The sequence below is a fragment of the Dama dama genome, chromosome 5, assembly GCF_033118175.1.
Source record: "Dama dama isolate Ldn47 chromosome 5, ASM3311817v1, whole genome shotgun sequence".
NCBI classification, from domain to species: Eukaryota; Metazoa; Chordata; class Mammalia; order Artiodactyla; family Cervidae; genus Dama; species Dama dama.
The window spans coordinates 28138562-28164201 of NC_083685.1; the positions used below are offsets into that span (position 1 = coordinate 28138562).

The 25640-nt window shown below is 42.6% G+C and overlaps 1 long non-coding RNA gene across 1 annotated transcript in view; it reads left to right on the plus strand.

Annotated features, from left to right (window-relative positions):
- Positions 1-25640, plus strand: part of LOC133056651 (uncharacterized) — a 56267-nt gene continuing 30627 nt past the window's right edge. Inside the window, exon 1 of the long non-coding RNA XR_009692863.1 lies at positions 1-270. This is a non-coding gene — a long non-coding RNA (uncharacterized LOC133056651). The remainder of the gene's footprint in view (positions 271-25640) is intronic.

Sequence of the window (25640 nt, forward strand, 5' to 3'; positions counted from 1 at the left end):
CCTGGGGGACGGGCATCGAGAGTGGACACGTGGAGGCTAGCAGAGCGTGCGCAGAGGATAGGCTGTGGGCTTGGATGCCATCTTTGATGCTGGCCGGGACGACTTGGTGTTCGCGGATCTCGGAAGTAGCTGAGGTCAGCCTCATGTTAAGTCCGCGCAAAGGGGACAGAGTAACGAGCATTGGGCACCGAAGCAAATTCCCAAAGCTGCGTTGGAAGTGTAGATGGCGTTTAGAAGTGCGAAGCGACGGTCTGCCTTACATCTGACGAGGTACATGCAAGTTGAAATTGTCCAAAGCCAGTTTTCCCTGGGAGAGCTCTGGGAAGCGCGAGCATCTCCGCATTGGTCGGCACCTCTTGGAGGCGGTGATGCTCTTTCCGTTTTAAACGCACGTTTCCTGGACTCAGGCGATTCCGCGTTTTGGGATCTGGTGGCGCTGCGGTGAGTGTTCCAAAGGAGAATGATCTGCGATCGTCCGTGCTGGGCGCGTGAAAGTGAAGGTGCCGAGTCCTGGGAGCCGACCGTGCGGCCTCGGGCCGTGTGGTTCAGAGCAGCGAGGCCACGTCTGACCGACCAGGACGTCGACAGGGAAGTAGCCACCCGTTTGTGTAAGAATAAATGGGTCCATAGGCTCACAAAAACAATGTGAAAGGACAGGAAATGCCTTCTGAAGAAAGAGTAGCAGTCACGGGAGTGAGGGAGCCATCTTACATCATTTGTAGTTTTTACCGTTTTCGTTCATTACATTTTCCCCTTCAAATAAGAAAATGTAAATATTTTTTCTCTGAGACTGTTTCTCAGTATTATTTTGTGGGGGACTTAGGCTACTGCACTCGTTCTCTGAACCAGGGCTTAGCCTGGCATCGTGAGTTCTTTGAGGGCTTTTTTCAGTCTACACAAGGCAGACCTTTCATAGAACCAGGATGAAGCTGAGCCGAAGGAACAACCCACTGTTCATGGGTGACAGTTTTCTGAACCTCGGGGACAGTGAGCCAACTCAGGCTAAAGTCCCGTGTCAGCTAGTGGTAAAAAAAAAGTGCATCTCTCTTGTTAGTCTCAGATTCAGTACATAGGAAAGGCCAGAATTGAAAATTCCTCTTTTAGATGGAAGAGAATCAGATCACAGCACCCTATTGGACATTTTGGGTATTGGAGACACTATTGAGAGGCTAATCAGGCCTTTTTGTTCAAGTGAAAATACCATACTCCATAACATGGCTGGTCTAGCTCCAGCAGCAACTTGGCTTTACAAGAACTGGCAGCTACTGTCAGGTTGAAACCTTATCCTCTCTGCTCTTCCACCCCCCCACCCCCACCCCCAACCCCTTTCACCTCAAGCAAATTCACTGGGTCAATAGGGTCCTTGATGCACAGACATTCTCTTAAAGTCTGGACTTAATTCACTCATGGTTTGGTTTTGGTGTCGAGCAGGTCCCAGTGGCTCACCAGCTATGTAGATATGAAAGCAGTCATACTCTACTTAATGGCCAGAACTGAAGACTGTTCTCAGAGCTCTGGCCAATACTCACTTTGATTTTTTTTTTTTTTTCACCTTGATTTTTTTTGATCCTCAAATTGTTGCCAGTGGTGTAGTTGTCTGATCTGTCACTTTGAAGAGTAGACCGACAGATTAAGGACATTAGTTTTTGGGGCTGCAGTCTATTACAAATGGTGGCAGCTTATCATACTGTCTGGGGCTTCCCTGATAGCTCAGCTGGTGAAGAATCTGCCTGCAATGCAGGAGACCCAGTTTCAATTCTTGGATTGGGAAGATACCCTGGAGAAGGGATAGGCTACCCACTTCAGTGTTCTTGGGCTTTCCTGGTGGCTCAGATGGTATAGAATCTACCTGCAATGCAGGAGACCTGGGCTCGATCCCTGTGTTGGGAAGATTCCCTGGCAAAGGGCATGGCAACCCACTCCAGTATTCTTGCCTGGAGAATCCCCATGGACAGAGGAGCCTGGTGGGCTACAGTCCATGGGGTTGCAAAGAATCAGAGACAACTGAGCGACTAAGCACAGCACTGCTTCAGACTGTCTAGATCAGTTATAGATGTATTGGGGCTTCTCTGGTAGCTCAATTGGTAAAGAATCTGCTTGCAGCGCAGGAGACCTGGGCTCAATCCCTGTGCTGGGAAGATCCTCTGGAGGAGGGCATGGCAACACACTCCGGTATTCTTGCCTGGAAAATCCTAGGGACAGAGGAACCTGGCAGGGCACAGTCCATGGGGTCGCAAGAGTCGGACACGACTTAGCGGCTAAACCACCATTTTTTATGACAACAAACAGAATTAAGCTCTCAAGCCTGCCCCTTCCTGATCACTGACTACCACCTGCAATAGAAATCACCCTCGAAATTCCAGGGTACCCCCCATCATAGGCTGGCAGACGTAAAGGATTTTATGTTCCTGATGTAGAAGCCAGCAGGTAACTTGGGAGGTGGCAAAGCTTATGCTTTGTTCTGTTGAGGGGGACTTGTATCTCCTGGCAAAAGTTGCCCCACTGATTTTGTGTTAAAAGAGGACACATGACTTGGGGTGCTGACCTCCCTATTCCTGGGAAACGATCTGTCCTTTGACCCCTTCTCAGGGCTGCCAGTGATGTCTCACCACTGTTGACATTTTTTCAGAAGAAGGTGGTTTTTCATCTGATCAGCCAATTCTGGACACATTGACTTGGCCTTTGAAATGAAATGAAACTGAACACATGTTTTTGTTGTTGTTTTTTTTTCATTTATTTTTATTAGTTGGAGGCTAATTACTTTACAGTATTGTAGTGGTTTTTGTCATACATTGACATGAATCAGCCATGGATTTACATGTATTTCCCATCCCGATCCCCCCTCCCACCTCCCTCTTTACCCGATCCCTCTGGGTCTTCCCATTGCACCAGGCCTGAGCACTTGTCTCATGCATCCAACCTGGGCTGGTGATCTGTTTCACATTAGATAATATACATGTTTCGATGCTGTTCTCTCGAAACATCCCACCCTCGCCTTCTCCCACATAGTCCGAAAGTCTGTTCTGTACATCTGTGTCTCTTTTTCTGTTTTGCATATAGGGTTATCGTTACCATCTTTCTTAATTCCATATATATGTGTTAGTATACTGTAATGGTCTTTATCTTTCTGGCTTACTTCACTCTGTATAATGGGCTCCAGTTTCATCCATCTCATTAGAACTGATTCAAATGAATTCTTTTTAATGGCTGAGTAATATTCCATGGTATATATGTACCACAGCTTCCTTATCCATTCATCTGCCGATGGGCATCTAGGTTGCTTCCATGTCCTGGCTATTATAAACAGTGCTGTGATGAACATTGGGGTGCACGTGAACACGTGTTTTTGATTGGCCCATTTGCCATCCAACAATGATCCATTTTTTGTAACAAAGTTTATACAACAATGACTGATAGTCAAGGTATTCAAGGGACCTACCAAACTCCTTCATCGTTTCCTCTTCTACTCACCTAAATTGGATTGTTTGGTTACTATATTAATTTCCCATTACTGCTGTAACTAATTATTGCAAATTCATGGCTTAGAATAATACAAATTTAACAGTTTTTGAGGTTAGAAGTCCAAAATGGGTCTCGTTGGGCTAAAATCAAGGTATTGGCAGAATGTGTTCCTCCTGGAGTTTCTAGGGGAGAATATGTTTCCTTGTCTTTTCCAGCATTCCTTGGCCCATGGCTTCTTCCTCCATCTTCAAAGCCAGCATTGCCCAGCTAAGTGTTTTTCAACATGCTATGTCTCTGTTTCTGACAAGTACCTCTATCTTTCACCTATAAGGACACTTGTGATTAAATTGTACCCACCTGGATAATCCAGAGTACTCTCCCTATCTAAAGGTTCATAATTTCATCACATAAAGAGTTACTTTTGCTGTGTAAGGGAACATATTCACAGAGAATAGGAAGTGGACATAGTTGGAGGTCACTATTCTGCCTACCCCAGTTTCCAAACTCTGCTGTTTTTAAATCTCTACTTGCCTGACTCCTGAATAATACTTAAGAAAAAATGGTAGGGAACTTCCCTTGTGGACCAGTGGTTAAGAATCTGCCTGCTAGTGCAGGGGACATGGGTTCAATCCCTGGTCTGGGAAGATTCCACGTGCTGTGGGGGCAATGCTCTAGAGTTTATAAGCCATGACTACTGAAGCCTTCGTGCGCTAGAGCCTGTGCTCTGCAATAAGAGAGGCCACCACAATGAGAAGCCCTCACACCACAACAAAGAATATCCCTTGCTTGCTGCAACTAGAGAAAACCTGAGTACAGCTGTGAAGACCCAGCACAGACAAAAATAAGTAAATAAAGTTAAAAAAAAGAGAAAAAAGTGGTAGGGAAATATGTGAGATTAAACAGACTATTTTTTAGGTTTCCACCCTAACCGTTCCCTGGAATGGTGCTTCCTTGTTTCACTGATGAGCAACAATAAGCAGGCCTGAGTGTTATCCCTTCCAGGTGGCTATCCAGAAAGAATCCTAAGGGATGAAAACAAAGTTTAATTCTGCTTTGTTCAGCTGAATTTTCTTGTTGGAGTAAGACAGTCTTGAATCATGAGAATAATTATCACTTGATTAAGTGCACTGCTTTCTCACTCCCCCTTCAGTGGCCCACACAGGTGAAAGTAGGAGATACGGTGAGTCTCTGAAATTTTTGTAAAAATGCTTTTGTCTCAGTCTGTGACTTCATATGAAAAGCCTGGGTGTGAAATTGAATTAATTGTTGGAAAGATAAAGATATAACTTCTGAATTGGAATACACTGAAGAGAGAGCAGCAGTGTTGGTAATTTGAAGCAGGATGACCCTTATGTCCTGGGAGGTCCAGGGAGTTAATAGAGGTAGCCAGTGTTCTCTTTGCCCCCCTCATTCAGCACTGATTCAACAGCTGTAGCTGGCAACCTGACCTGCAGGCAAATTTGTCATGTTCACCCGTATCCTTTAAAAACAGAAAAACTGATTTCTAGATTCCAGGCAGTGTGTAATGAGTTTCAAGTTGTCTCTCCCAGCCTCACAACAAGAAAAAAGCTGAATAAGCTGGGAATCAACCGTTCTTCTCAGATCTAATAGATAATCGATCCTAAAATTGTAGAGACAGGCAAATAAAGGGAATCAAAACTTACTTGTGCAGAAGCCACTACTGGAGGCAGTGCCTGAGTGCCTGCTAGGTTGCTTCAGATGTGTCCTGTTCTTTGCGACCCTCTGGACTGTAGCCCGCCAGGCTCCTCTGTCCAGGGGATTCTCCAGGCAAGAATACTGAAATGGGTTGCTGTGCCCTCCTCCAGGGGATCTCCCTGACCAAGGAACTGGAGGCAGTACCAGGATATTAAAACTACAATTTAATTGGAAAATTTCTGGAGGCTCAGTGTAGGCAAGCTTGAAAGTTAACAACTCCAGAGAGTGCCAGGTTTAGAGGCGCCTTTATACTCATGAATTTTACCCCCAGTGACCAAAGCGTTCCATGTACTCCTTGTAGGGGTAGGAGAAAAGTAACCATTTTGAATACACCCTGAGTATTCTGTTCTCCTTAACAAAAGTCTGCCCTCCAAGGGAAACTGTTCTACTAGAATTTAACCTATTGCGGTTAACTGGTACCTACATGACATAGGGGAAGGAAAAACCCCAATTTCAACCTCCTCCAGCCTGCCTGGCACACGTGGGAAGGGAAACACCCAATTCTAGTCTTCTCTAGCCTGCCTATCTCACCTGAGGTAGGGGAGCAAGGAATAGAACAAAACCTGAGAAACACTTGTAAGATCATAGCCCAGGAATACAGACTCAATTAAATACTGAGACTTAGTCATAAGTTATATAGAGTGCCTCCCCAGCCCCACACAATAACTACACTCCATTAGGGACCCTGTATCATAAGAGGGGATTATAGCTGCAAGAACTGCAGAACTCAGACCTTAAGAAGTAGTTTCTAGGGAAACCCAAGGACAAAAGGGGAAACAGTAAGAAATACACCAGAGAGAAGATTTTAGCCTCTATTACCTACACCTATAGCAAACAGTAAGTAAGTACCTTCTAACCAGATAAACATAAAACCTCACACTAAAAGCCTATTTACCTCAATTTCTTTTACCCAATATGTCATGTTCCACTTTCAACCAAAAATCTACAAGGAAGACTAAAAGACAAAAACGGGTTGAAGAGACAGGGTAAGCATCAGGTTCATACTTGGACATGGCATAGATTTTGGAAGTACAAGGGCTCTAATGGAAAAAGTGGACAACATACATGCTAAGTTGCTTCAGTTGTATCTGATTTTTTGCGACCCTATGGACTGTAGCCCATCAGGCTCCTCTGTCCATGGGATTCTCCAGGTAAGAATACTGAAGTGGGTTGTCATGCCCTCCTCCAGGGGATCTTATTGACCCAGGGATTGATTTTCCGTCTCTTACATCTCCTGCAGTGGCAGGCAAGTTCTTAAATGGGTAATATAAACAGAAGTGGAAGTTCTAAGAAAGAATCAAAATGAAGTGCTAAATGTAAAAACAAAACAAAAACCAGAGATCAAGGATGCCTTTGATGGGCTCATCAACAGACTGTATACATCAAAGGAGAGAATCAATGCACTTGTAAAGATATGCCAAAAGGAATTTCCAAAGCAGAAATGAAAAGAGAAAAATGTTTTAAATGAAAGAGACTATCAAAGAACCTTGATGAAATAACAGGTGTAGCATACATGTAAAGGAAACACCAACAGGAGGGGAGAGAGAAAAGAACAAAAAATATTTGAAATAATGATGGCTGAGACTTTCCAAAATAATGACACCAAACCACAGGAATCTCAAAAAACACCAAGCAGAATAAATATCCCCCAAATCACGAGACATATATAAAGAAAACAAAAATTAGAGAAAACCCTGAGGCAAGTAAGAAAAAAAAAATCTTACCTATTGAGAATCAGCACAAGAATTGCTTCAGATTTCTCTTCAAAAACCACAGAAGGAAGAAGAGAATGGAGTGAAATATCTAAAGCGTTGAAAGAAAAAGAAAAAAGAAAAAAAAAAGCCCCACCAAATTAGAATCCTGTACCCTGAAAAGTTATCCTTCAAAAGTGAAGGAGATACAAGGTTCACTACACTAACAGCTCCAGGGAGATTCCTGAATTCCCAATTGCACCTGAAATTGCACTGTAACTGCTGATGGCTGTGAACTTCCTAAATTGTTAAATAAAATAAATTACACTAAACTGTTAAAAAAAAAAAAAAAAGTGAAGGAGAGGGACTTCCCTGATGGTCCAGTGGCTAAGACCATGCTCCCAATGCAGAGGACTAGGGTTCAATCCCTGGTCAGGGAACTAGATCCTATATGCGATGACTAAGACCCAGTGCAGCCAAAACAAAGTGAAGGAGAAGTAAATACTTTTTCAGGAAAAAATTGAGAGGATTTGTTGCCAATCATCCTGCCTTGTGAGAAATATCAAAAGTTTTTTAGAGAGAAAGAAAATGATAAAGGTTAGAAACTCAGATCTAAATGAAGATTATTAGAGAAGAAATAAGTGAAGGTAAAATGAAAACCATTTTTTTTTCCTATTCTTCAAAGAGATAACAGTTTGTTTAAAATAATAGCAACAATGTAGTTAGTAATCATAGCTGTAATAGAAGCTAGGAAGAAGGAATTGGGAGTATTTTAAGATTCTTGTGTTACCATAAGGCAGTACAGTGTTATTTGAAAACGAACTTGATTAGTTATAAGTACTTGTAGCAAACTCTAGGGCAATCAGTATAAAAAGATTTAAGTATAATATGCTGAGAGGAGAGTAATCTTGTAGAATCCTCTATTAAAGATGGTAGAAAAAGAATATGATAAAAAAGGAAAAAACAGAATAGTGCATAGAAAACAAATGGTATATATTAACCCAGCTATATCAATAATCTATTGTCTATCTTGTTGTCATCAATTAGAAGAGACTATCCTTGTGAGTTAAATCAAGACCTAACTGATGACTACAAGAAACCTTTTATTATTAAGACACAGATACATTAATGGTAAATGAATGGAGAAAGATATACTACATTAACACTAATCAAAAAGAAATGAGTAGTTATATTAATTTCATACAAAGACTTCAGAGCAAAGTAAATTATCAGAGGTATTAAGGTATATATACTAACAACAACATCAAAATATGTGAGGGAACAACTGATAGAGTTGCAAGGAGAAGTAGATTAATCCACTATTATATTTGGAGATTTCAACACTATCAGTTCAGTTCAGTTCAGTCGCTCAGTCGTGTCTGACTTTGCGACCCCATGAATCGCAGCACGCCAGGCCTCCCTGTCCATCACAAACTCCCGGAGTTTACTCAAACTCATGCCCATCGAGTCGGTGATGCCATCCAGCCATCTCATCCTCTGTCATCCCCTTCTCCTGCCCCCAATCCCTCCCAGCATCAGGATCTTTTCCAACGACTACCAGTAATGGGCAAATCCAGGAAAGGCATAGTTGAACTGAACAGCACCGTCAATCAGCTGGACTTAATAGACGTTTACAGACTACATCATCCAACAAGGGCAGAAATCACATTCTTCTCAAGTTTGTAGGGAACATTCACCAAGATTCGCCACATTCTGGGCAATAAAACACACTTGAACATATTTAAATGAAAGTAAATCATGCAAAATATGTTCTCAGACTACAATGGAATTCTTCTCAAGTTTGTAGGGAACATTCACCAAGATTCGCCACATTCTGGGCAATAAAACACACTTGAACATATTTAAATGAAAGTAAATCATGCAAAATATGTTCTCAGACTACAATGGAATTGAGCTAGAAATCAGTAGATAGTTGGAAAATCCCCAAATACTTGGAAATATGAACACACTTCTAAATAACAAATGGGTTAAAGAAGAATTCTCTCCAGAAATATTTTTTAAATATTTCAAACTGAAAGTGAAAATACAGCTTATCAAAATTCATGAGATGCAGTGAAAGCAGTGTTTAGAAAGAAATTTATAATATTGAATGAATATACTAGAAAAGAAAAAAGAACTAAAATCATTAATTTACCACCTTGAAAGTAAAAGTGTGAAAGTGTTATCATCAGTTGTGTCCAACTCTTTGGGAACCCAGGGACTGTAGCCTACCAGGCTCCTCTGTCCATAGGATTCTCTAGGCAAGAATATTGGAATGGGTTGCCATTCCCTTCTCCAGGGAATCTTCTCAACCCAGGGATTGAACCTGGGTCTCCAGTATTGCAGGCAGATTCTTTACCATCTGAGCTACCAGGGAATCCCTAATATAGGTAACTAGAAAACTAAACACAAAAACAAACAGAGAGTAAGATGAAGGAAATAAAGAATTAAAATTAGATTTGAAGTGGATGAAATTGAGAACAGGAAAACAATAGACAAAATCAATGAAACCAACAGTTGTTCTTTGTAAAGATAAAATGTCTAAACAAGCTGTGTAAGGAAGAAAAAAAAGGCTAGAAATTACTAACAATCAGGAAAGAAGAGCCATCACTACTCATCTTACGGACAGTAAAAGAATTAGGAATAGTATGAACAACCCTATGCCTACAGAATGAAGACCTAGATGAAGTAGACCAGTTCCTTGAAAGAAAGAATGCCAGAACTCACCAGAAGGAGAAATAGTTCTATGAAAGACTGAATCAGGAGAGCCCCCTGGGAGGGAAAGGTCTGCTGCTGTGGTGTTTGTTCTGTTGTACAGGAAAGATTTCCAATCACACAGGTGATCACCAGCAGAGAATACTCCTTCAAATATCCTTCCTCCTATCAACCCAGTGGGATATAAAGGTGCCGAGACAGGTGTCTGTGGGCCATGGGAAGAATTACCTTGATAAATCATTATAACCAATAATATTAGTCACCAACTGAGTCCTTTTAAATGGTGTTTTGATTCAGTTCCAGTGTCTACTACACAAACAATGAAATTTGGCCATCATATGCTGTGACACATCCACACTATATGCTTTCAATACAGGAGCCCATCTTTAACTGAGTCATATAATCTAACACAATCTCATATGTAATGCATATAACAACAATATACTTAGTGCATATAAAGTACATTTTGTGAGGGTTTTTGCAGCCAAACTTGTATAATCTTGAGTGTGTGTCATCACACATTCTGTAGATTTTTCCTGTTCCAACATCTGCATGTAGGATGGAAACAATACATGTTTTAGGATTTCACTAACAACACTGTACTCGGAGGAGGCAATGGCAACCCACTCCAGTCCTCTTGCCGGCGAATCCCATGGACGGAGGAGCCTGGTGGGCTGCAGTCCATGTGGTCGAGAAGAGTCGGACACAACTGAGCAACTTCACTTTCACTTTTCACTTTCCTGCATTGGAGAAGGAAATGGCAACCCACTCCAGTGTTCTTGCCTGGAGAATCCCAGGGACGGGGGAGCCTGGTGGGCTGCTGTCTGTGGGGTCACACAGAGTCGGACACGACTGAAGCAACTTGGCAGCAGCAGCAGGACTTAGAGGAAAAAATGGGGGAAGAGGTCTTTTTAAACTTATTTCAGCTGTTAGTTATAAACTAGTGAGTTTTAGATTATAATATCTTATTCACGACTAAGTTTTAAAATACAGCTATGAGGGCTTCCCTGGTGGCTCAATGGTAAAGAATCTGCCTGCCAGTGCAGGAGACAGGACTTGCATCCCTGGTCTGGGAAGATCCTACATACCGTGGAGCAACTAGACCTGTGCACCACAACTACTGAGCTTGTGCTCTAGAGCCTGGGAATTGCAACTACTGAGTCCTCACACCTCAAGTACTGAGGCTCATGTGCCCTAGAGCCTGTGCTCTGCAACATAAGTCACCGCAGTGAGAAGCCCACCCACTGCAACTACAGAGTAGCCCCTGCTCTCTACAACTAGAGAAAAACCCACGTGGCAACAAAGAAGCAGTACAGCCAAAAAAATAAATGAATAAACAAATAGCCAAAAAGATAAAATGCAGGCATGAGATCAATGTCTGGATGTATGTATGCCTTAAGTGATGAGATGTCCATCTTGATTCTTGACCCTCTGATTTCTTTCTGATTCCAACAGAGCACACATACTTTGAGTTCTGACACCAGGACTTTAGTTTCTTCAGCTGTTTTGATGTTATCTTACACAAAGCATACTGAGGTCAGTAATGAGTACTCATTGAATTTACTTCTGTTTTTGAGAATATAACCCAGGAAAATGAAGGATTTTTTTTTATTATTTTTTAGGAAGACATTAGTTTTTATTTAAGTTTCTATACTGAATCAGATTCATTGGGAAGGAGAGTCCTTTTGATTTTCTTTAATCATATACAGCTCCTTAAGACTCTCACTTCTCACTTGACTTAAGGAAACATTTTGTAACAATACATCATGAACACATAAGTCAAAAGTGATAAACAAGGCAAGCTGTCCACCACCATTTGGGTTAAAAAGAAGACATGGGAAAATAGGCAAGACACAGTTGTGATTTAGAAGACCATCGACCCTTGAGGACAGCACCTATCCCCCCCAAAACTGAACACCGTCTATTCCCTGTTTTCAAACGTGCCCTTAGCATCATGTTTGTAAGAGGGCATCACTTGACCAAGGAACCTGGATCAGCTTCACTGGATGAAAAATGAAAAAGTGAAAGTCGCTCAGTCGTGTCCAACCCTTTGTGACCCTATAGACTGTAGCCCTCCAGGCTCCTCTGTCCATGGAATTCTCCAGGCAAGAATTCTGGAGTGGGTTGCCATTTCCTTCTCCAGGGGATCTTCCCAGCCCAGAGATCGAGGCCAGGTCTCACACACTGCAGGCGAATTCTTTACCGTCTGAGCCAGCAGGGAAGCCTAAGAGTTAGCTGCTCAGTCGAGTCTGACTCTCTGCGACCCCATGGACTGTAGCCCACCAGGCTCCTCTGTCCATGGGATTCTCCAGGCAAGAATTCTGGAGTGGGTTGCCATTTCCTTCTCCGGATTTTTTTTTTTAATCTTTAATTCATTGGCTTTACTAGAGAAAATCATATTGATTTATTTAACATGTTTCTTTGCTTCATTAGTATATATATTGTTAAAAAAAATTCAACTGAGTAAATTTGAAGATCTAGTAGGCTTCAACATTTACAAATGGGACAGCATCCCATCTAGCAACTAGGATGGAGCTCCAAGGCACTGTACAAATGGAAAGTTTTTAAAGGCAGAAAGAGAGTGGGACAAGAAAGTCATAAACAAAAGGAAGGGTTATTTCAGGCAACATCACCTTCCTTTGAGGGAAGGCAGGGAGGCAGATTACCTCCCTGGTGCTTGCCAAGAAATTTCATATTGACTGGTTAAAGGCCACATTCCTGGGAGTGGCTGAACTGCAATTGGGCTAGGTATTAAGTCTTGCTTTGCTGATGTGGGGCTTAGCACAATTGACTCCATTTCAGGCTTGTTCTTTCTTTCTTTAACGATACAAATATGTTAAAAGAAGGATTTAGAGTTCAAAAATAAAAGTTATAGTGGTATCAAAACCTCCCCACAAGTGGATGGGCCCTTTCCAAACTGACGAGTGCAGTACTGCTACTCAGAATAGAAGCAGCAACAGAAGAGTCAGCTAATATCTTCTGGAGAGGGCAAAATATGCTTCCTGAACCCCTATCGTTCCTAGGAAAGATCTCTAATTATATCATAGTATCATCCAGTACGGACCATCTTTAAATGCCACATAAAATAAAAGTTTTTCATTATCTGGAAAATATTTCTTTTTTCAAATGTTATAAGTGGTGCCATAAGTAATGTTGAGGCCAACCCAAAAAGCTTGTATAAAAGTTTTTTACATATTATATATATATATATATATAATTTATAGACATATAAATTTATATAAATATATATATATATTTATATATTTTATGTATTATAAAAACATAATAAAGGAATATAATTGCAGTAAGGAAACACGTCTTTTATTTATTTATTTTTTCCATTTATTTTTATTAGTTGGAGGCTAATTACTTTACAATATTGTAGTGGTTTTTGCCATACATTGACATGAATCAGCCATGGATTTACATGTGTTCCCCATCCCGATTCCCTCGCCCGCCTCCCTCTCCATCCCATCCCTCTGGGTCTTCCCAGTGCACCAGCCCTGAGCACTTGTCTCATGCATCCAACCTGGGCTGGTGATCTGTTTCACCCTTGATAGTATATTTGTTTCAATGCTATTCTCTCAGAACATCCCATCCTCGCCTTCTCCTACAGAGTCCAAAAGTCTGTTCTGTACATCTGTGTCCCTTTTTCTGTTTTGCATATAGGGTTATTGTTACCATCTTTTTAAATTCCATATATATGTGTTAGTATACTGTAATGGTCTTTATCTTTCTGGCTTACTTCACTCTGTATAATGGGCTCCAGTTTCATCCATCTCATTAGAACTGATTCAAATGAATTCTTTTTAATGGCTGAGTAATATTCCATAGTGTATATGTACCATAGCTTCCTTATCCATTCGTCTGCTGATGGGCATCTTGGTTGCTTCCATGTCCTGGCTATTATAAACAGTGCTGCGATGAACATTGGGGTACACGTGTCTCTTTCAGATCTGGGGGAACACGTCTTTTAATGTTGTAGGAAAGTGCATACAGGAAGGTCCAACCTGGAAAATCATGGCTGTTCCTCAAACCTTCCATTCTTGCTCTTGAGACAGCTGGCTTCCTCTATTCCACTGCATCTAACCCCCAAAGCAGGGGCCATTGGGGTGGAGTGACCAGCAGGGAACTGAAAGTGAACATGGCTCCCAAGAGCAGTGCACCACAGCTGAGGGCATGCTCAGAACACACAGCCACTGGCCCCATGAAAGTCAGAGCTGGGGCTGGATGTTCCAACAGGAGAAATGAGATGGAAAATCGGTAGTGCTTGCTCTTTCCCAGCTCCTCTGTTTGCCTTGGTGTTCTGTGTTGACCCGGCTCCAGAAGGAGCACCTGGCGGGGAGGGGGAAATGTGGGTGTATGCAGAGCTCATGAACAAAAGACGCTGCTTTTGCCTGGAGTCAGAAATCATTTCACTGTCTAAGAGTGAGTTCAGTTCAGTTCAGTCGCTCAGTTTTGTTCGACTCTGAGACCCCATGGACTGCAGCACGCCAGGCTTCCCTGTCCATCACCAACTCCTGGAGCTTACTCAAATTCATGTCCATAGAGTTGGTGATGCCATTCAACGATATCATCCTCTGTCATCCCCTTCTCCTCCCTCCTTCAGTCTTTCCCAGCATCAGGGTCTTTTCAAATGAGTCAGTTCTTTGCATCAGGTGGCCAAAGTATTGGAGTTTCTACTTCAGCATCAGTCCTTCCAATGAATATTCAGGATGGACTGGTTGGATCTCCTTGCAGTCCAAGAGACTCTCAAGAGTCTTCTCCAACAACACAGTTCAAAAGCATCAATTCTTCAGTGCTCAGCTTTCTTCACATTCCAACTCTCACATCCATGCATGACTACTGGAAAAACCTTACCTTTGACTAGACGGACCTTTGTTGGCAAAGTAATGTCTCTGCTTTTTAATATGCTATCTAGGTTGGTCATAGCTTTTCTTCCAAGGAGCAAGCGTCTTTTAATTTCATGGCTGCAGTCACCATCTGCAGTGATTTTGGAGCCCCCAAAAATAAAGTCTCTCACTGTTTGTATTGTTTCCCCATCTATTTTCCACCTTCTGTGGATAAAAATTTTCCTGCAGCAATTTTTCTTTCTCTGTAGTTTCAAGGATGCTGTAGAGAAACTCCTGGTTTTCACTCTTTTTCTACTTAACATTAGTTCATGAGCCTTTTCCATATCCTTAAATGTCTTTGAAGCATACATTTTAGGAGCAGTCCAATATTCCACTGTAAAGATATATAATGATTGAATAGTTTCCTTACTATAGATCAAATGCCACATTTCCAGTTTCATAAATACTGTTCCATTACAATTCTTATATCAAGTCTCTGAATGCACTCCTCCTTAAATCTTTAGGATAGATTTCTGGAAGTGGAATTTTACATAGTAAAACAATATGAATATTGTTAAGGCGCTAGATACATGTTATGAAACTGCCTTTCAGGATGGCTGTAAGAATTCACAATTCCACTAACAGTTTAGAAAAGTACCTGCCTAACAAAATAGTTCATTTTTGTTAGAAAATATTTTTAAATTGATGTTTTCTCTTTGAGATTACATCAATTGACATTGTCTTGTGCACTGAGTTGTCTGCTTAAAAAGATTAAACTGGATTATTTTATATGGTTAACTTCATTTTCAAGGATTAATTCATAGTCATGTTAGTAATAAAGTAAAAGGTCATGACTGTAAAACTTCTTGCTTCTCTGTGACTCAGTCCGTGCACATTAATTTAATACACTCCCATCTGGAATAACTATGAGAAAAAAATGGCAACAGAAATGAAGCCCAGGGAGGCTGCCATATGGATATGTTCCTTGACTGTTCTTAAAAGTCAGGTCCAGGTCGAAAATTGACAGGAAGGATATTAACTAGCTGAAATAGCCATGTGTGAAATAACAGGAGGTCTGGAGATGTTCAGCACAGCAGACACAAAATAGCATCTATAGAAATCTTAAATTAGCCACCATGCCCTTGAAAAATCTCCAGTGGATTTTACTGCTTCTAGAAAGATCTGGGGAATTCCCTGGCAGTCCAGTGATTAGGACTTTGCCCTTTCACTGCCGAAGGCCTGGGTTCAATTCCTGGTTGGGGAACTAAGATCCCACAAGCAACTTGGAACAGCAAAAAAAAAAAAAAAAAAAGAAGTTGGCAACTTTGTGTTTTGTAGTTGTTGGGCAGTGTTAGAAATTGTGGATTTGGGCACGTCTAATTAGAACACTCATTTTCCATATCTGTTTTCCAAGATAATGAATTAACAAGTGGCGCATGTCCAGGTAATAGATTAACAAACAGAATACAACCCAGCAATAAAAAGGAACAAATTAATACAACACCACGGATAAATCCCAAAATGATTATTTTGAGTGGCAGTCCAGAAAAGGAAAAGAGAAGTTATCTAGTGTATGATTCCATGTATTAAAAATCTGTGTGATAAATATTAAGTGTTATTGGTAGAAAGCGGATCGCCAGTTGCGTAGGGCTGTGGTGGGAGTGTGTGGTGGGGGGCAAGGAAAACGAGAAGAATATATTACAGAGGTGCTTGATGTTTACTGTCTTGAGTCAAAAATATTTTAATGGGAATATACATGTGTAAAATTTAACAAATTGTAGGTTTAACATAAATTCAATAGTTGTGTATCACTTATAGATCACAAAGCAGTAGAGGACTTCCCTGGTGGTCCTGTGGTTAAGAATCCACCTGCTAATACAGGGGACAGGGGTTTAATCCCTGGTCCAGGAAGATTCCACATGCTGCAGGGCAACTAAGCCCTTGCCCCACAGCTACTGAGCCTACATGCCTAAAGCTCATGCTTCGCAACAAGAGAAGCCACTGCAAGTAGAAGCTGGCCCACTGTAACTAGAGAGTAGCCACCACTAGTGCAACTAGAGAAAGCTTGTGCACAGTGATGAAGACCCAGAGCAGCCAAAAATAAAATTTTTTAAAAATGCAGTTGAAAAAAAATCTGAAAAAAGCTGTAAGAGCTTTTAACTTTTTTGACAAAAATAATAGCTTTCAAAAATAGAATTAAGCTTATGAATTTATAAACCAGTTTATAATAGGGCATACAAATGAACACATAATTTACATACTAATGAATCTGGTGTTTCATTAGTAAATTCTCAGGCCGCTGAAGACCATTGGAAAATATCTGAACGCATTCAGCATGGATGGGAAGCACACACTGTCTGAAAGGAAACAGACATCTCTTGGAGATGTGGGCCAAACACACGTTCTGTCACTGACTGGTCATGTCTACAATATCTGGCAGCCGTCCAGATGCCAATCTCTACATTAGGTTAGACTGGGCCTATGAAACCTTGCTTCTGGTGACTAATATCTGACAGTCTAAGAAACTTAAAAAATGCTGCAGGATGAAAACTAAGACACAGAAACAAGAATTATTTTAAAGGTAAAAAAGGGAGACATTAAAATTCGCTCAAGTATAAGGCTTGCAACGTGACAGAGGTGACTGAGGGAAAATACTTTTTCTTCTGAGGAAAAATTTAATGAGAATCACTGCCAATGGCGACCGTGAACCTCCCATTGCTAGGCAGGATGCTGTCTCCGGGCAACGCAGCGGCCGGGAATTGGCCAACGGACTTGCAACGATTTTAGCCAATGGAGTCTTGCGGCAGTGGGGCATGGGCGCCCTGGTCAATGGAAAACGTGAGCGATAAGTAACTAAGCCGAAAGTGATCTCTGTATAACGCACTTGTGAAAGATGGATCCCAGAAGGCACTAGCTGAACATTTATAAAGGGGAAGAAAATACTCTGTGAGCCAGATTTAAGTTTTTCTTGCCTTCCTAAGCCTTCTAGGCTTGCAGTGTTGTTCAGCCACGCTCATGTACTGCTGTCAGTTCGGTGGCCTTTGTGCCCCAGACCACCCTCATCCTGACCTGAGCTTATACAGGAAGAGCCAGCAGGGCTGGGATGCCAAAGGATCCCTGCACCGAGAAGGCAGCAGCAGTGACTTCAGAGGAACACTGAAATCAGTGCTCTTATTTATGCTTTAATTTGACTTTTACGTTCTTGGTACAATAAAGGACAGAAACAGTATGAACCTAACAGGAGCAGAAGAGATTAAGAAGAGGTGGCAAGAATACACAGAAGAACTATAAAAAAGAGATCTTAATTTACCAGATAGCCACGATGGTGTGATCACTCACCCAGAGCCAGGCATCCTGGAATGCAAAGTCAAGTGGGCCTTAGGAAGCATCACTATGAACAAAGCTAGTGGAGGTGATGGAATTCCAGTTGAGCTATTTCAAATCTAAAAGATGATGCTGTGAAAGTGCTGCACTCAATATGCCAGCAAGTATGGAAAACTCAGCAGTGGCCACAGGACTGGAAAAGGTCAGTTTTCATTCCAATCCCAAAGAAAGGCAATGCCAAAGAATGTTCAAACTACTGCACAGTTGCACTCGTCTCACACACTAGCAAAGTGGTGCTCAAAATTCTCCAAGCAAGGCTTCAACAGTATGTGAACCATGAACTTTCAGATGTTCAACCTGGATTTAGAAAAGCCGGAGGAACCAGAAATCAAATCGCCAACATCTGTTGGATCATAGAAAAAGTAAGAGTTCCAGAAAAACATCTACTTTATTGACTGTGCCAAAGCCTTTGACTGTGTGCATCACAGCAAACTGGAAAATTCTTCAACAGATGGGAGTACCAGACCACCTGACCTGCCTCGTGAGAAATCTGTATGCAGGTCAAGAAGCAACAGTTAGAACCGGACATGGAACAATGGACTGGTTCCAAATCGGGAAAGGAGTATGTCAAGGCTTTATATTGTCACCCTGTTTATTTAACTTATATGCAGAGTACATCATGTGAAATGCTGGGCTGGATGAAGCACAAGCTGGAATCAAGATTGCCGAGAGAAATATCAAAAACCTCTGATATACAGATGACACCACCCTTATGGCAGAAAGTGAAGAGGAACTAAAGAGCCTCTTGATGAAAGTGAAAGAGGATAATGAAAAAGCTGGCTTAAAGCTCAACATTCAGAAAATTAAGATCATGGCATCTGGTCCCATCACTTCATGGCAAAGAGATGGGGAAACAATGGAAACAGTGACAGACTTTATTTTCTTGGGTTGCAAAATCACTGCAGATGGGGACTGCAGCCATGAAATTAAAAGATGCTTGCTCCTTGGAAGAGCTATGACCCTTTGCCAACAAAGGTCCATCTAGTCAAGGCTATGGTTTTTCCAGTAGTCATGCATGGATATGAGAGTTGGACCATAAAGAAAGCTGAGTGCTGAAGAATTGATGCTTTTGAATTGTGGTGTTGGAGAAGACTCTTGAGAGGCTGTTGGACTGCAAGGATATCAAACCAGGTAATCCTAAAGGAAATCAGTCCCGAATGTTCATTGGAAGGACTGATGCTGAAGTTGAAACTCCAATACTTTGGCCACCTGATGCAAAGAACTGACTCGTCTGAAAAGACCCCAATGCTGGGAAAGATTGAAGGAGGGAGGAGAAGGGGATGACAGAAGACAAGATGGTTGGATAGCATCACCAACTCTATGGACATGAATCTGAGTAAGCTCCAGGAGTTGGTGATGGACAGGGAAGCCTGGCATGCTACAGTCCATGGGGTTGCAAAGAGTTGGACATGACTGAGTGACTGAACTGAACTGATGTTCTTGGGAAGGAAGTGCATTCCTATAGGTTATAATTTAAATAGGCCTACACTCAGTAATAGAAACCTGGCTTCCTGTGATGAGATGCCTTAGGCTTGCAGGATGGGGACTGGGGTGTCAGAGAGGTGAGCTCTGTTGGCCAGTTATGGGTCTCATTTGCAAATAGTAGGAAGGTAAGAGAAAAAGTAACTCATCTTGTCACTGACCAAGGTTTGTGGCCTTCCCCAATCAATAGAAATTGACTAGCAGCCAGATAGGAAATTGAGGCAAGGCTTTATTGGGACCCCTGCTGTAGCAGGATGGAGCAAAAACAAACAACAGTTTCCCTTGCTTGTTCCTTGAGCAAGGTTCCAGGGTGAGTTTTTTCCTTTTATGGCAGTAGTCCGCAGCCTTTTTGGCAGCAGGGGACTGATTTTGTGGAGGACAGTTTTTCCACGGACAAGGGCAGGATGGGGCTGAGGAATGGTTTTGGGCTGATTCTCAAAAGAAGCCCGCAACCTAGATCTCTCACAGCCCCAGTTCACAGCGGCATTTGCATTCCTATGAGAATGTAATGCCCTTGCTGATCTGATAGGAGGTGGAGGTCAGGTGGTAATGGGAGTGATGGGAAACAGCTTGAAATACAGATGAAGCTTTGCTGGCTCCCTTGCTGTGTGGCTCAGTTTCCTAACAGGCCACGGAGTGATCTGTGTCCCCAGGGTTGGGGATCCCTGTTATGTAAGGTGAGGGTAGGGGTGTGCCCAGGGCTGGAGCCAGAGGAGTGGCTCAGGTGTTTTGTCTCCCCCGAGGTGGTGGTGTGTGCAGGAGGCCTGCACGGTACCCTGTTTTGGGTCTAGGATCTTCAAAAGTGGCAGTTTGGTGTTTTTGGTCTATTTGTATGTTTTTGTCCAGAATTTGCCCCAGCTGTTCATGCATGCAATTATTTTTAGCCCCATACAGTTTCTTTATTCTGTTGCTTGAGGAGAGGTATGTCCATGTGCAAGCATTGCACTAAAGGTTCCCCAGGTCCCAACCTGTCTCATTCCCCACTGAGTGACTCCACACCCTTATTCTTAAGGGGTAAGGAACTGAAGGTCTCTTCTGCTGAAACTTCTTCCTGATGGGCAGGAGCTACAGACCCTAGCCTATCCTAGAGATGTAGTCAGTCCCTCGCTGTCAGTTCCAAGGACTATAGGCACCTGGCCCACTTTGCACTGGAATGAGCTGCATTCCTTGAGCCATCATGTGCCTTACTTCAAACTGTTGGAGCCTAAAAGACACAGACTTAATCAAAAGGTTAGACACACAAAGGCTAAAAAGGAGAATAAGAGCAATAGCCATTAAAGGGCCTAGAAAGGGAAGGAACCAGGGTTAATTTGGGCTTCCTTAACTGTTAACCAAATAAGGGAAGTGATATTGCTCCTGCCAAAATTATGAAGCCACTCTGCTTTGTTCTGCCAGAAGGCAAACAAGGGCCAGACAGTCGCTAAGAACCACATTAGCCTAGGAAACGAGAGGTCCCAAGGCCCGTTAAGGCTTCAAATAGGGGCCAGTCCACTACATCATTTTACTTAACTGTTGATGATGCCTGTTTTCTGAGAAGGTATCTCAGATCTTCCACCGACTCACAGATGTATTCTTCTGTTGTGACCTGTGGGATTTCTGGAGGTAAAAACTTTAGTCTGGAGAAAGGGAACTGGATATCCCTTGCAGTTTGACAGCACTGGGAGTGATTAAAACTATTTTATAGAGGCCCTTTCATTTTGGCAATACTTGGTCTCTGGGGCACCCCTCTTTCCAGGTTTTGAGAAGAACTTGGTTCCAGGGTTTATTTGTGAAGGAATTGCTCCTTCCTCTGCAGTTTTAGTGGGAGTTGGCAGTGCCTTATGGTTATAGTCCTGGATTGCCTTCTGAACTCATCCTAGATTAATACTGTACCTCAGGGTCTGGCTCAGGTCCTCATCCAGTAGAGTGTCAGTAGTCAGAAAAGGCCTCCCATAGGTCATTGCAAATGGGCTAAGCCTCAGACCACTCCTGGGGGGCTACACAGACCCTGAGTAGTGCAATAGGAAGCAGGTTGGTTCAGGGTTCATGAGTTTCTTCACAGCCTTGCTAAAGTTTTCTTTTAAAATATGGTTCATTTTCTCTGCCTTTCCTGAAGACTGGAGGTGCCTAGAGGTGTGTTGCTTGTAGTCTAGGGCCATTGTGAGCCCTTGTGTGATTCTGGCTAAAAAAAGGGTCCTTGGTTGCTCTGGAGGAATTTTGGAAGTCCAAACCAAGGAATACCTGGGGTTAATTCATGTTGGTGTATGACAGAAATCAAACCAATATTGTAAACCAATCATCAATTAAAAATAACAATACTTTTTTTAAAAAGAAAAAAAAGTCGGGGGAGGGGGTGGCTTACAGATGTCCATAGCCTTTTTAGATTGGGTGAGGGTGGCTGCAACCCATCCTGTGAAAGGATCAACAAACACCAGAAGATATCTGATCATCGGGGCATTCAGGTGAAATCTAATTGCCAGTCTCCCACTGGATATGTCCCTCAGCATTGGATTGACCTGAGTAACTAAGGGCGCGAAGACATGACTGAAGTGACTTAGCATGTGGGTTATTATGGGCACATAAATCATAGGTTGGTGTTACTTCTTTTGCTGTTATTTTAAATTCCTTCCCTGAAAGAGCCTTTTGCATCAAGTCTCATAGTGCATCCCTCCCATAGTGGGTGGCATCATGTAGTTCTTAGTGAGTTTCCATTGTTGGGCCTCAGGGATTAGAAGCTTATCCCCCTTTTTATACCAGCCTGTGTTTCCTTTTGCATAGCCCCATTTCTCAGCATTTTCTTATTCCTATGGGGAACACTGACTCCTGAGAAACCTGTATGCAGGTCAAGAAGCAACAGTTAGATCTGGACTTGGAACAGCAGACTGGTTCCAAATTGGGAAAGGAGTATGTCAAGGCTGTACATTGTCAGCTTGCTCATTTAACTTATATGCAGAGTACATCATGAGAAACGCTGGGCTGGATGAAGCACAAGCTGGAATCAAGATTGCCAGGAGAAATACCAATAACCTCAGACGCAGATGACACCACCCTTATGGCAGAAAGCAAAGAAGAGCTAAAGAGCCCCTTGATGAAAGTGAAAAGAGAAGAGTGAAAAAAACTCAACAATCAGAAAACTAAGATCATGGCATCTGGTCCCATCACTTCATGGCAAATAGATGGGGAAACAGTGGAAACAGTGAGATAATTTATTTTTAGGGACTCCAAAAACACTGCAGATGGGGACTGCAGGCATGAAATTAAAAGATGCTTACTCCTTGGAAGAAAAGTTATGACCAACCTAGACAGCATATTAAAAAGCAGAGACGTTACTTTGTCAACAAAGGTCCATCTAGTCAAGGCTATGGTTTCTCCAGTAGTCATCTATGGATATGAGAATTGGACTATAAAGAAAGCTGAGCGCCGAAGAATTGATGCTTTTGAACTGTGGTGTTGGAGAAGACTCTTGAGAGTCCCTTGGACTGCAAGAAGATCCAACCAGTCCATCCTAAAGGAGATCAGTCCTGGGTGTTCATTGGAAGGACTGATGTTGAAGCTGAAACTCCAGTACTTTGGCCACCTGATGCGAAGAGCTGACTCATTGGAAAAGACCCTGATGCTGGGAAAGATTGAGGGCAGGAGGAGAAGGGGATGACAGAGGATGAGATGGTTGGATGGCCTCATCGACTCAATAGACATGAGTCTGGGTAAAGTCTGGGAGTTGGTGATGGATAGGGAGGCCTGGTGTGCTGCAGTCCATGGGGTCACAAAGAGTCGGACACGACTGAGCCACTGAACTGAACTGATGGGGAACACTGAACAAAGCTGAGGGCCAAAGAATTGATGCTTTTGAACTGTGGTGTTGGAGAAGACCCTTGAGAGTCCCTTGGTCTGCAAGGAGATCCAACCAGTCCATCCTAAAGGAGATCAGTCCTGAATATTCATTGGAAGGACTGATGCTGAAGCTGAAGCTCCAATACTTTGGCCACCTGATGTGAAGAACTGACTCATTGGAAAAGGTTGAAGGCAGGAGGAGAAGGGTCTGACAGAGGATGAGATGGCTGGCATCGCCAACTGAATGGACATGAGCGAGCTCTGGGAGTTGGTGATGGATAGGGGAGCCTGGTGTGCTGCAGTCTGTGGGGTGACAAAGAGTTGGACATGACTGAGCAACTGAACTGACTGATGGGGAACACTGGGAAGGCTAGAATAGAAAATTCAGGGGGACCATTCACTAGAGCCATACCTTGTTCAGCTGCCTGTTTTATGACTTGATCAGCTTTGCTGTTCCCTTGGCTCACAAAAGATCCATCCCTCTGATGGCCCCTACAGTGCATGCTGCCTGGGTCGGAAGCTGCACTGCTTCTAGAAGAACCAGAATCTAACCTCTATGTTTCATGGCAGAATTTCTAGTGGTTAACATTCCTCTTTCTTCCAAATGGCAGCATGAGCATATAGCACATGGAATCCATATTTAGAATCAGCAAAAATATTTAATTTCTTATTCTTCCCTAATTGCAAAACTGTCATTAATATAGTTTGTTCAGCCTTCTGGGCTGATGTCTGGGCTGGCAGGACCTTGGCTTCTATGAATTCATCTGGACTAACTATGGAATACCCTGCCTTTTGGGTTTCCATATCTAGTTTTACTGCTGTCATCAGTAAACCATTTACCCTCAGGGCTGTCAAGAGGCTCATCTAGAAGATAGAGCTGCTGGAGTTAGTTTGTTCTATGGTCTCTATATGTTGATACACTAAGCCTCCACTCTCAACCATTGGGCAGAGTTGCTGGGTTCAGGGTTCAGCACACTTGTAAGGTAATATTTTGTTAACCTTCCTCCAGTTAACCAGTGATGTCCTTTGATCTCCAGCACAGATTGTACTAGATGATGAGAGAGCTGATTCTTAGGTAGGTTGATAAGGTGTCCAGGACCCTCAAGGAGGAAGAAGTCCAGGGCCCTTGAGGTGGAGAAAGGGGTCTGGGGCTCTCGAGGAGGAGAAAGGAACAGTTTTTTTCTGCATTGCTTTGTCTTAGTCATGTAAGATGTTTTTTCTTAAACTGGGTTTTTATGACAACAGTCTTTAACACTAAATTTCTTTAAGCCCAGTAATGATTACACAACAAAACAACTCATCTTGCTCAAGGGTATGTTTTTCCTTAAGCTCTGTACTAATGATTATATAACAACAATGTATCTTGCTCAAGGACATATTTCTCCTTCTTAATAAGAACCTTCTGCTTAATCTTGTTATCTTAAGATGTATGTTGTGGGAGGGGGTCTGGTAAGACCTTTCTATTGTTCTAATCTTGTTAATTTAAGATGTGTGTTGTGGGAATGGGTCTCCTAAAAGTATATAAGTCCTTGCTAAGACTAGCAAGTGGGGCTGTCTCCATCCCCCCTTTTTTGTCTATGTCCAAAACTTTCTCTGTCCTTTTTCACTGTAATAAAACTTCTGCCACACAAAAACTCTGAGTGATCAGCCTGATCCTTGATCCTGAAGCTTAACCATCTTTGGAGAACAATTCGACATTGTTCACCATAAGCTGTCAGTGAAGGGATCCAAGTGTTGTCCCAGGATGAGCTTGGTCGCATCATGACCAACAGGGCTCTGGTTGCTACTGCCTGCAGGCTGCTTGGCCATCCCAGGGCCACTGGATCCAATTATTTTGAAAAGTAAGCCACTGGTTTCTAACTCAGTCCCAGCTTTTGGGTCAAGACTCCTAGTGCTACCTCTGAACTCTGGTGAACGTATAGGGTGAAGCGCTTGGCCAAATTTGGAAGCCCCAGTGCTGGTGTTCTACTCAACTCAGTCTCAGGAATTTCAGAGGCCTGTAGGTGGTCCCTATTCCAATGAAAGGGCTCCCTTTCTTCTCCCCTTAGAGCCTTACATAGGGGTTTTGCTATAAGGCCATAATTTGGAATCCAGATACAATAGAACCCAGCCATCCCAAGAAAGCCTCAGAGTTGCCTCTTTGTGGCTGGAGATGGTAATGTGCTAATTGCTGCTTTTCAATCTATGGCCAGGGCTTGTGCCCCTGGGGAAAAATTCCTAAATATTCAACCCATTGCTGTGAGATCTGAGCCTTGGTTTGAGAGACTTATCAATAAATCATCAACATGTTGTAGTAGAGTTCCCTTCTCCAGGCTCAGTTCCTTCAGCTCCCTTGTTAACATGTTTCCAAAACAATGGGGGCTGACCTGAATACCCTACAAGACTGTCCATGTGTATTGGGTAATCTACAGGGTGCCAGTTCAGTCAGTCATGTCCGACTCTTTGCAACCCCATGGACTGCAGCACTCCAGGCTTCCCTGTCCATCACCAACTCCTGGAGCTTACTCAGTCCATCAAGTTGGTGATGCCATCCAACCATCTCATCCTC